We start from the raw sequence: 13080 nt of genomic DNA, 5'->3' as shown, positions 1-13080 counted from the left end.
TTCGCCTTTCATTGTGGTAAATAATGTCTGAAATCTTCTAACCAAATAATAATATAAAATGGAATACACTAATAATTCAAGTTATCATTAAGTTACGCTAAAAGAATTACACATTTTATTATGTGTATATATGAATAAATGTATGCTATGTACATACATACATATATATATATACACATATAATGGTGCAATGTGCGGGAGTGGCTAAATATTGGTCCTTCTCTTACTTAGGATGGACTTCGGCAACGTAACGCCTGATTCCATTAAATATCTCTTACACCGTTGAGTTTCCCTGGAGGCGTACCAAGGGTTTCGATTCTACGTTTCGGTTCCGCACAGCTCTAGTATGGAACTATGTTTCAGCTTGCTTATTTCCCGGGAGTCTTCCAGGTCTCCCAGAAATTCCCAGGTCTCTTCAGGGTCAGTTTGATTAGATGTCTACCTAGTCTGCATGCTTCAACTTTGAAGAAATCGTCGCTTACCATCAGAAGATTTAGTAGTCAAATTTTATTTCTCTTAAAACTTTTCCTCTGTTGTACATTCCGTCATATATCACTATATCTTTCAATAAAACTATGTCATTTATAAACGCCACATGCTATTATCATTCAGGCCATTCTACGCGCGGAGCTGCGGTAGACTAAATAAGTACGCAATAAACAGACAATACTGTGACTAATCCATCACGAAACGGAACGGTGTAACTGTCGACTATTAATACAGCTTCGGGAACTCCCGCATATGTCAATCGAAATTTATGTGTGTAAAGAACTGAATATACGTGACAATGCATTATCCGATCTATATAGTTATAATTTATATTTATTTTTAATTAAATAAATCATTTTATTCTCTATTTAATTATTTCACATAAATATCTTTATATTAGGGGTACCGGAAAGTAATGTCGTTTCTATCGATGATCTTTCACTAAAAACCGATTGATTCTTGCCGCTCCGGCATTGAAAATTTGTATACTAGATGGAAAAAAGAAAAAGGCTTGTTTATAGCGAAGAAAATATATGGTTGATTAGAAATAAAAACTTTTTAAAAATGTTGTCGTGTGATTTTAAGAAAGCGACATTACTTTCCGGTCCCCCTGATATATTACCATCATCGACATTAATAATATGATCATCATCATGGAACTGATGGGAGTCGATTAAACATAATTAACTTTTATACACATAAGTGACCAATGACTTCCTATGGTATGTCATCGTCTGCCAACCTTGTAAAGTTTGATAAGAAAATGCATACGTACAAATACGAAGCACGTATATACACAAGTTGGCTAAGTTACGTATCAAATAACTATTTATTTGTTTAATAATCTTATTGTACAAGCTAGGACACATATAAATAGTTTCATAATAGAAAACAAAAGAGTACAATGAAAGGTCTTATCACACGAGGCAATCTCTTACAAACAAATATAGTATGGAAAAGGTAGAAGTAAAAATATTTATTCTATATATATATATATATATATATATATATATATATATATATATATATATATATGTATATATATATATATATACATATATACATATATATATGTTAAAAAATTGTTGTCTTCAATTTAATTTCAAATAGTTTACGGTTTAAGAAAATGTGATAGTAAAAACAAAGGCACGGACGCTAATGTCTGTGGAATATAGATTCTTTTTAACTATTTACTTATACATACATACATACCCCCCATATATAAATATCTGTCACCTACTCGCTTTGAAAACTTAATGCGCCATTAATTTCAGCTTGCGGTTTGAATTTCGAAAAATCCTTTCTTAGCTGACCTCTAATCGATATTTGAAATATTCCTACTGAATTTCATGCATCTAAGCCTTATCATTTCAGAGATATCGTGATGAGTCATTACCATAGTGTTTGCAGTTTAATTTAACATTTTTCTTGAATTAGTAATTTTGGAACTTATAGTTACACTTTTAGTTGAACATTTCAGTTATATGACGACCACTGCTGGGTATAAACCTCTGTAGATTCCCAATAGTACCAGTTGAAAGCAGCTTTACACGTGTTTCACCCCTCCACGGGGCATCTTCAGGAGTTATGTTACACTGATTAGTGCCAAACACAGAGAAAGCAGCTTTCATCCGATGTCTTCCAAATACCTTAACAATGTTTATCCACCTTGTGTTTACCAATTCTTTAAATCAAACCACAAATTTTTAACGTTACTGACATTTTCATATATCGCGGATATAATAGATCAAGGAGCTAACCTAACCTAACCTAACCTCATTTTCAATGTCTATACTAGAGTGCTTACTCACTCGCTTTCTTTCAGATCAGTACATTGCTTTGGAAATAAATATTTTTTTTAAATATATTCAATAAATAAAGTCAAGATGTAATTCTTTATTCGAAATTTAAAAAAATATGCCATCATTGTCTCAACACCTCTTTTATCTATTTAGTCACATCGACGGTTTATATAACCTATGTTTAAACACTAAACAAGGAAATTAAATACGGAACACATTCAACAATATAACTAAATGACTGGCAGTCTAAACTCCTTAACTGTTATTTCAATAAAAAAAAATTGTTTTACTTTTAAATTTGTGTAAAGCGTAACTAAACCTTAACGCTTTGTAATAAAGCACACAATGGTTTAATTTAATTATAATACAGTTTCTGTTGTAAATCTGTCGACGCCTGTCGGAACCCATGTCCTTGCTCATTAGACGCCAACGCTACCGAAATGTTTAAGGTTTTATTAATATTTACGCACGTTTATAACTAAACGCGATCGCTCAGAAAGTAGGGTAGTTTGAACAATTAACGCGATTTAAAATGTTAACGTGGGTACTTTTATATTTAGTCGTTCTACATTTATATTCAAAGTGAAATTTTATTTTATATAACAGATGACTGCTGGAACCTTAAGGTCTTGGATTGGAGGACCAGGAGTTCCCAGACCAGCAAGCATAGCGTACGACCTCCATCTACTAGGAATATCCATAGGACAGCCGAACTAAGGAAAATCAAAATAGGTTTAGGTCCAGCCGTGTACGTTCTACTGCTAACATTAAAATGATGTCTTTGATGATGATGAACTGTCAATAAAACGCTCACAATTACGAAGCAAACTATCATAAATGCATAAGTTACAATGAACTGTGAAATTAAAATTTCTTATCAATTTTGTGATACTTACAAGAACCTTCTAGAACATTATTTTTCAACGTGGAGCCTTTACTCCTCCACAGGGGGGCAAATCGAAAGTTTACTCGTTACGAGTTTAAGCCCTTTCGCTTTAATATATAAAATATATGTTAATACATAGGGGAAGTATAAAATTTATAAAGGCTGTGGGTCGCAAATAAGTTTGAAATATTTATATATATATATATAAATATATATATATATATGTACATATATGTAAGTACATTTTAACAAATGTCTGTATTACAAATAATAGAGACGGGTTCTCCTCAGGTAATGCTCGTTAGCGAGACGGTGGAGCCTTTGAATAACATTATTCTAGAACAAGCATTTTATCTCGTGATGCGCTCCTTTATTCGCAAGCACTCGGTAACGCGGGCCTTAAAATTTTACCTTTGCTTGTTATAGCCATATTTTACTTTGCGCTTTTAGATTAAAATTTTCATTTTCTGAATAACATAGTTGTTTCATATTAAACTTACAATGTCCTACTTATTTTAGATATTACGTCGTACGACTTATATCTGTTGGCTTAAGAGCAAATTCTATGTATCTTACCATTAATGACATGTAGCTCTGAAACATGACTTCTAACACAGAATCTCATTAGAAATCAAAAATCCCACAACGATCTATTATGACTCTAGATTTCTCTGTGATATTCAGGAATTGGATCGAAACACCAATAAATATAATCGTTATAGCGCAACTGCTTCAAAAGTTGAACTAGCAGTGATCAGGTCATATAGCGCAGAACGGATGGCAGCTGAGGATTTAAGAAGTGGGCACTAGACCGGAAAACATAGCATAAGACGTCCAGCTGCAACATGGACAAAAAATCTTGGTAAGATCGTCAATAGACGCTGCTCCAATTGGATATCTACAAAGGATACCTAAATTAGCAATGAACGGGCATACAACTGAAATAAGGAGGATCCGTGAAGTCTGATTATAAACAGAAGTCACAAATGTAATTCCAGAAATAAATTCGAATAAAAAGGGGAGATATCTAAAAACATGACATCAAATTACAATGGCGTCCAAAACCGAGTTCGTCGAACTCTTATCACCGAACTACCCACGAATGCTGGCCACCAATGAAATATTTATACGAAGTAAATAAAAAAAATCGTCAATTTACGACGACAACGCGACCGGAAAACTGAGTCACGGCTATTTATGCGCACCAATAAGAGAACAAAAGCCAATCAATGGACCAATTCATAAAACTAAGGGACGGACGCATGAATCACTTATGTCCAACTCGCTTAAACTTCAGACGCGAGCGAAGACGGAAGGAGTAGCTGTCGCGTGATCTAAAATAAAATTCATTTAACATTTTTAAAATATCAATAATACAACATCTATTATATAGAACTTATTAAATAATAATAGAATGTAAGACAAGACTAAACAAAACTACGATATTAAAAATAAGGATAGAAAATGTAAGAATAAAATAAAGATTAGAAATAAAATTATACCTAGCCACCTAAGAGTAAAAAAGATGACGAAAAGAAGGCGATGAAAGCAAGAAGGAATGAAAGAACAAAAAAAAAATTGCAAGATATTGTAAAGGATAAAAGGAAAGAATAAAAGAAATTTATAAGAATGAAAGCGAGTGTAGAATAAAGATAAAACCCTGAAAAAATTATTTGTAAATAAAGTCCCTGTCCCAAACAAAATAGGGGTACGAGAGGCTCCCAATAGCGGGGGCCAAAAAAAACATCTATTATGCAGGCTGATTAATAACAGGTGTATAGTTAACACTCTGAAGTAGACAGTGGCCGAGACACATAGAATAACTTTCTTTGTAGGGTTATGCTCGGGAGTTTCACTGCGAGATCAAACCAGAAATGAGATCCGCATAAGAATCAAGATCACCGACGTAACTCGAAGAATTGTTTGTCTGAAGTGGCAGTGCCGTTGGGGCCGGAAGGTTCTCGAGTGGCGACCACGAGCCGGTGGACGCAGCGTGGGCAGACTCCCAATAGTTGGACTGACGACATTGTATTTAATGGAATCAGGCGTTACATTGCGGAAGTCCATCCCAAATAAGAAAGGACCAATATCTAGCTACCTCCGCACATGCAGTGGTGGCCGTGCATGAAAGTGCACCGCCCGCCAGCCCGCTCGTAAATGCGCATGCGACAAACAATGCCAATCACACAACCGCCACCGTAAATTCACTAAACACGTGTTTCACCCCTCCACGGGGCATCTTCAGGAGTTGTTACACCGATTAGTGCTAACTCGGTGTTTAGCATGTGCGGAGGTGGCTAGATATTGGTCCTTTCTTATATTGACGACATTGTCACGGGAAGTCATTGAATGCGAGCAGTGCTGTCATCAAAGAAGTGATCACACCGAAATACGTAACATTAATTTATTTTTACAATTGGAATACAACAGACCAATAACTCAGTAAATCTGCAGGGATAGATAGTAACGCTTCTTATTATATTATCATTACGTTTATTATTACTTCTGAAAACATTTATTTCGTATATACCATACAGTAATTGACAGCAAAATTTTACCCCTACATCATATCACCTGTATACATGTATATTAGTTTTCTTTCAAAATTACTTATAATAAAAGGTCTTTTAACTTCACTAATGTATATTATAAATAAATTGTTTAATTTAAAAATAAAAACAAAAAGTACTTCTTAATTGCGAGCAGTACTATTCAATGAAATAAAAAAACAAATATATTCCATGCTATTGACACTTAATAACCGGTTTATCCAGCGATAAACAGTTGCTAATAGTTCAATATTAAGAAATATAATAATAGCCTACTTTATTATTTAAATAGCTTTATTTCCTAAACATTTAGCATAGGATAAAAATATAAGCTATCTAGCATAAAAAATGAGCTATATAGCATAAAAATATAAGCTATCTAGTCTAAACTATATTCTATACAGTATAAAAATATAAGCTATCTAGTCTAAAAGTCTATTCTATACAGTATAAAAATATAAGCTATCTAGTCTTAAAGTATATTTATTCTATACAGCATAAAAATATAAGCTATCTAGTCTTAAAGTATATTCTACACAGTATAAAAATATAAGCTATCTAATCTAAAAGTATATTCTATACAGCATAAAAATAAAAGCTATCTAGTCTAAAGTATATTCTATACAGTATAAAAATATAAGCTATCTAGTCTAAAAGTATATTTATTCTATACAGCATAAAAATATAAGCTGTCTAGTCTAAAAGTATATTCTATACAGTATAAAAATATAAGCTATCTAGTCTAAAAGTATATTCTTTACACCATAAAAATATAGCTATATAGCAAATTCGAATCGTTATACAATTGTATTAGACGTTACTAGGTCAAGTTAAATAATCGAACGGTATAGATATGCGAAAGCCGATTAGATAAGCAATATCGTATTTTGTAGCCATATGTAAGGTAAGAACGGATTACCGTAAAATGATAAATCGTAATTCTTTAATAATTTGTAAAAAAAATGTAATCTTTCATTGCAATTACCGAAGGTCTTGCAAAAAATTCCTCTCAGTGCTTTTTTAAATTGTCCATTTCATTAATTCAAGTAATAAAGTTAAAAAATATATTCACTAATTATAGATGTCACTATTTTACAGGCTTTACTTGCATCTAACAACTTACCGTGACCCACGCCAGTGGTGACTCGTGGTCGCAATTTCAGAATCCCTCCAATCAAATTACAAAATCAAAATTCAAAATGTAACCAAAGAAATTTTGTTAAAATCGCCATATCTTCTAACGTATTTTATAATAATCAAACTAATTTACAATAAAATAATATTTTTAATCGTTTTCATTAAAAATCTCTCTGATTTATATTATACGAAATATACACAGTTTATTGATCAAGTAACAGATTATAAAAATTATATATAATTAAATTTAACAGGAAATTAAAAAAAAATCAATACACGGTCACAACTCGACTGGCAACTGTTCGTGGAATTAAAAAAAAAAGACGAAAAGGCGCGTAATATTGTATATCATATAGAGTGGACGTTCCGGTAATCTTACTTTAAAAAGTGTGCCAAGGGTAATTCAACTCGCGAAATATACATAAATTGTTTTTGATAAAAAATTCAACTAATTACCGGTTGTTTAAAAATAATTCAAATGGCTTCACAATAATAATATAAAGGAATAACTTTTTTACTATATTTCCTCTATTTGGACGTGAATAAACAATATATTTTTTTAATAAAATGCTGCACAACGTTAAAGTACTACCACATTAACAAAATTCAAAACCCATATTAAAAATAAATTGACGGAAAAAGCTTATTATTCAATAAAGGAATATTTAAACGACAAAGAATACTTGGCATTGATGTCGTCTGATTATTTTTGTTTCATTTAGGCTATATGTCATAAACCTTTCTGCTTCTTCTCCAAAACTAACACCTTACTAAGCATGGTCGAAAGATTTAAAATTTATATAAGCGGCGGCTGGACGCCTACTTCACGAAACAGGCCTACTCCAAAAATAGACATGAAGATAGATCCTGCACTACCTGCATTCAGCTACTTCTGGCGACTTTAACTATAGCGACGATCCGTCTAGTACGGGCTTACCCACGGCGCGTCTACCGAATCGATTTCGCCATGTAACCTTTCATATATTGTATAAAGAATTGTTAAACTATGGTGCCTTGGTCACTAGTTTTTTTCGCGTTTACTGACCGCAGTGTTGGTAAGAGTTTGCCGCTATTTAATACGGAACTTTCCTCTCTCAGCTGCGAGTCACAACAACGTTCTACTATATATATATTTTTTTCTTTTTGGTAAATACAGTTAAAACTTATATACATACAAAATATAATTTATGACTTATACATTGATTTCTACATTATTTGCTTAAGCGCTGCAGACCGATAGATGCATTGGGGATAAGACAATATGCCGGGCCGACTCGCGAAAAGATTCAGCAATAGATTTTTTCTTGAAGTCTAATAAGTTGAACGTGGTCTTATGGATTCGAATCGGGAATAATAATGCCGAAGTAATCGATGATAAGTCTACTGTACTGTGGAGCCGTCGCATGGGCAGGCATAGATGTTATATTAGAACCCTACATTTACTGCTTTCAGTAACAGTGTGTGTAAATTCGACACACAATGGGTGGTCACAGAGATCAACTCAATGAGATAGTGGAACAAGTGAAGAACGGGACTCTTACACTTTCGTCTTATATTGTATCAGCTCGGTGTTTTTTTTTTCTCGATAAGTCTCGAATGAACGAGTGGGACACAGGAAGGTCTCAATTTGCATCCCAGCCGTGACAATCGAAGGATGTTCTACGGAATTTATATCGCTTGAATGCTTTTGATTCATAACAACCGCACGATACGCCGGTTGAATATATATCGTTTCTTTAAAACTCATGACGCAACATGAATATGATTTTTAATATTGAATTATCCATAAATCGACTCTATGACTTGGCGTTGCACGAATTTGTAGCCAAAACTTCATTTATGAACGATGAACATATGTTTTCTACACAGGCTAATCTGTTTTTGTTTTAAAGGTTTTTTTAAAGGGGTGAGATTAAACCCTATTTGTTATCAATTAATTTACGGATTACTCTGTCAAAAAAACCAAATTAAATTTAGTGTTTTGTTGAGTTTTGTGCGAATATTTATTAAATTAAAGAAATCTACGCACAAAGGGAGGAAACACTTGTTGGTGGGATATGAAATCGTGTAATATGATGTGATAGGGGGGAATTAACATACTACCTGCCATTTGTTCTACATCGGACAGATGAGGATGATAATAAGACAAACATGACTCATTTATTAAAACTTTATTGTATATACAAATCTAATTTATAGTATTCTGGATTCTTACACACTCGTAGATTTGAATTTCTCCTTCTTCGTTTAGTCTTCATACCTAACCATAAAGTAAAGTATATATAAAAAAGTATATAACAAAATTTTATTTTTTTTTAAGAATTTGTAATATTTATTATCTCTTCCCGTAAGCAGTCTGCCTATCGCGCATTTCTTATTGTGGAGCTGGAACCGGTCTTGTCCCAGGTTTATACTGAAGGAGAGTCCTCCGTGCTTCTATCTAAACTCAGTGGTGGACCAGATCGAGGTGCACGTAATCACCTGCTGACCCTTTTTTAGGATTGTCCGAATAGATGTAGAGAAGAATAGGTAAAGGAAGGTAGAGATTGGCAGCATCGTCTCCCCGATAGAGGATGCAGGTGGCTGTCACAGATTCTTACAACACTGCGAGGAGGTCATAAAGTCATGGCTATGAAGAAAACCTAATGTCGGGTAATAGTGATAAATAGCTGTGAATTAATAATAAGTAAAAATTATAGAGTGAGAGATATTGTGAAGGAAGAAAGAAGAGAATGTGAGATTATGTAATGATTGAAAGAAGAAAACTGAAGAATAAAATACTTGAAAAAATACTTCGTAAGCCGAGAGGTCCCCAAAAACTGGGACCATGCCTATTTTTTATCTCTATACTTGATTGACTGGTAGAGAATGACTTTAAAGCTAATTGGCTATTACACAATGTATAAAAAGTGTAAATAAATAGCGTGTAGTCTCAGAGACCATGCATAAATGTAAACTATAAGAATATCAATAACATCATCATCATTATAAACACAATTTTAGCCATAGGTTCACAACTGGACACAGGCTTGTCCCATATATTTCCAATAGTTTAATGGAATCAGGCGTTACTTTGCGGAAGTCCATCCTAAGTAAGAAAAGGACCAATATTTAGCCACTTCCGCACATGCAGTGGTAGTCTTGCAATAAAGTGCACTGCCCGCCAGCCCGCTGATAAATGCGTATGCGGCAAACAATGCGAATCACACAACCGCCACCGCCAAATCATTCAACACCTGTTTCACTCCTCCGCGGGGCATGTTCAGGAGTTATGTTACACCGATTAGTGCCAAACACAGATTTCCAATGGAACCAATTCAAAACGGCCTGCATAACTGTTCTATCGAACTTAACTAGATCTTGTTTACCTCTTTAGTAACGTACGAATTTAAAATTCATACGCGCAATTAAAAACCATTAAGAATACTTAAGAGATGAGTTGATCAAATCTTTTTCCTGCGTGGGAACCCATTATCCAAAGACATGACCACTATTGTTTCGTACGAGAAACGATGAATTACAAAAAATAGTTTAATACAAGTAGAATGAGCAATAAGTTGTTTAAGTCCTGGCCACATAGCACGATGTCCATCCACAACACAATTAAGAACGTTAAGAGCTGCAAGCAGCCCAGCCTGCTTCCAAGTAGTTCTTTTGGAAATCTATGGGAGTGTACCTGTCTGTTCTACAGTAGACCTACTACCGCTGTAATAATGACGATGATATTTTTAACATTAATCTTCTGTCTTCTTTTCAGACGATAGGCGCCCAGTGCAAGGCATAAACCTCCTTCAAATATATCTATGGGGCATATACCATAACGGCCGATCACAGGTGGTATTACGTTACGCAGAAGACGCTGCTACCCATTCTCTAGAAACTTAGTTGTCTGCAGTGCCAATCCGGATAATACAATAAGATTAATGCACAAAGTATGAATTATATAAGATTCTATCCCGGGTACCGAACTCATTCCCACCGGTTGGGCTCAAACTATTTATATATATATACACACCATGCATCAGACAATATATATATATATTTACATATATATATACATACATATATATAAATATCAGAATATATAAATATATATATATATATATATATCCGATCGCATTTTATATTTATAGTAAGCTACCAACAGCTTAGAATGCAGAGCGGCTTGAAACTCAACAGTTGCTCTTTTTAAATGAACCTTAACAATTTTTGACCTGTACATTACAATATCAACCATGTAAATGAGTTCAGCCAATTTCAATATATTTTAATCAATTAAAAAATCTAAATGTTATTATGTAAGTACCTTCTCTTATAATGATAGTACATTAGTCAAGAGTATTTTATAGTATACGTTCCTATAGATATTTTATGGGAATAAATAATAACTGTGCAGTAAAAATTAAGGCCATCGTTTTAACTGTAATGTAGACAGCGGAGACCTTTAAAAATGTTCAACGTTCAGACCTTTCGCCGGTCGCGGGCTCCGAAACTTTCGAGTTTCGAGTTCGCGGAACTTCATTAAGGACGGAATTCCTTTGAGCCGTCCACACGGTGCTGTACACACTGGAGTGTAATTGGAGGGAAGCAAGGCATGTGAAACTTCAACGTGCGCGGTAATAAAGATGAAAATGTACATCGAACACTCATTACTCTTGTTACGGTACGCTTTGGACAAAAATCAATGTCTTCTTACACTTACACTAATATTACGTATGAATTAGGTGTATTATGTTAATTGTAGTGACCCGATTTCATGCATTTCTGATGGCAAATGGCTGTCCAAGACCAACAGTCCATAGACACCCGTTACAAGGCAGAAACCTCACACATAGATAAATAAAACACGTTTGTTCAATGTTGTAACTTTTAACAGAACTCTACTTGATCGACGGCTTATTATCTAATTTTTTTTTAATCCGTTTCATTTTTGGCTTATCACTGCTTCGCAAGGTGTTATAGTTGTGAAGAAGCAGGTAGAAACTCAGATATATATATGTACACTATCACATGTAGCCTAAATGAAATCAAAACAATCAAGCGACATCACTGCGAAGGATTCTTATCGTTTAATTATTCTTTGGTTGAATACTAACCATTTTCTATGAATTTATGATTAATATGCGTAATAAATTTTGTTAATTGTAGTCTAATAATGTTTTGCGGAGTTTTATTAAAATTATTCCGTTTATTACAAATGAAATGGAGACAATTTTCAGTTGAAACTGTGGTACAGTCAGCCTTGTAAATACACTATAGACGTCCCCAATTTTTTCAAATTCACGCACGAAAATATGTGTTATTGGCTACATTCGAGTCATAAGACATCTTTACGCGGCGACGGACGCGAAACTCGCACCAGAAATAGCGTTTAAATACATCGACATTGCATATCAAAATACACTGAATATATTATGCAGGTTTCGCCTCTGAGTCACCGACGAAACACGCAGCTCGACCGATACGTGACCGCGCCGCGGATCGGTAACAATTGTTCTCTCAATTATATTATAAGAAAACATCTAATGAAATTCTGTAGCGCACTCAGTTCGGAAGTGAAGTGGGGGCATGACATGCAAATCTGCCACTCGAATGCAACGTGACGAGCGGGGGGAACCGGGCCGGCATTCCTAGCTCCGAGGCGGAGGGGCGCCGGTCATCGACCGTCCTCCGGCATAAACTACGCAGCCGCATAAGGTCAATACAGCGCGCCGAGCGACCGGTCCGTCGATACCGTATCGTTACATTGTTCCATTGACGGCTGTGCACCGCTGCGAAAATCAATTACGCAGCGCCGCGAGAAATCTAATTTGAGGCTTGCGTAAATGACGACTTTATTTCCACATACGACTACGACCGCTCCGGTCTTAGACGCGGACTGGTTTTAGGGTCCATTTTTATATGGTCGCATTGATGAAGTAATACCATGACTAGATATTCTCTACCTAGAGTACCATATTGTTAATTTTAGACTTGATTATTAAACATAGTATATTTAAATAAAATTCATTGATCCATATTTTCGTAATTAACATTTCTTAACATATCTGTCCATAATACCCGGCTAATGATTTGGGATAAACAAATCTTTTATCGTATTTTTGTAGACAATTATAATTACATTACATATATATTCAAATATGTAAGGCCAGTTAACATAATTACTTCTACTACAATAATTAAAAAAATCATGTGTCAAAAATCATACACCTGATAC

The 13080-nt window shown here is 34.4% G+C and overlaps 1 protein-coding gene across 1 annotated transcript in view; it reads right to left on the bottom strand.

Moving 5' to 3' along the window:
- The window catches only part of LOC137931318 (acyl-CoA:lysophosphatidylglycerol acyltransferase 1-like), a 430599-nt gene that overhangs the window by 414430 nt on the left and 3089 nt on the right, over positions 1-13080 (bottom strand). The gene's annotated exons all lie outside the window — the stretch shown is intronic.

Source organism: Battus philenor, unplaced genomic scaffold (assembly GCF_028537555.1).
Source record: "Battus philenor isolate CCGP_79_NKW_IND1 unplaced genomic scaffold, ilBatPhil1.0.hap1 SCAF_11, whole genome shotgun sequence".
NCBI lineage: Eukaryota > Metazoa > Arthropoda > Insecta > Lepidoptera > Papilionidae > Battus > Battus philenor.
This window is presented reverse-complemented; position numbering and strand designations above follow the sequence as displayed.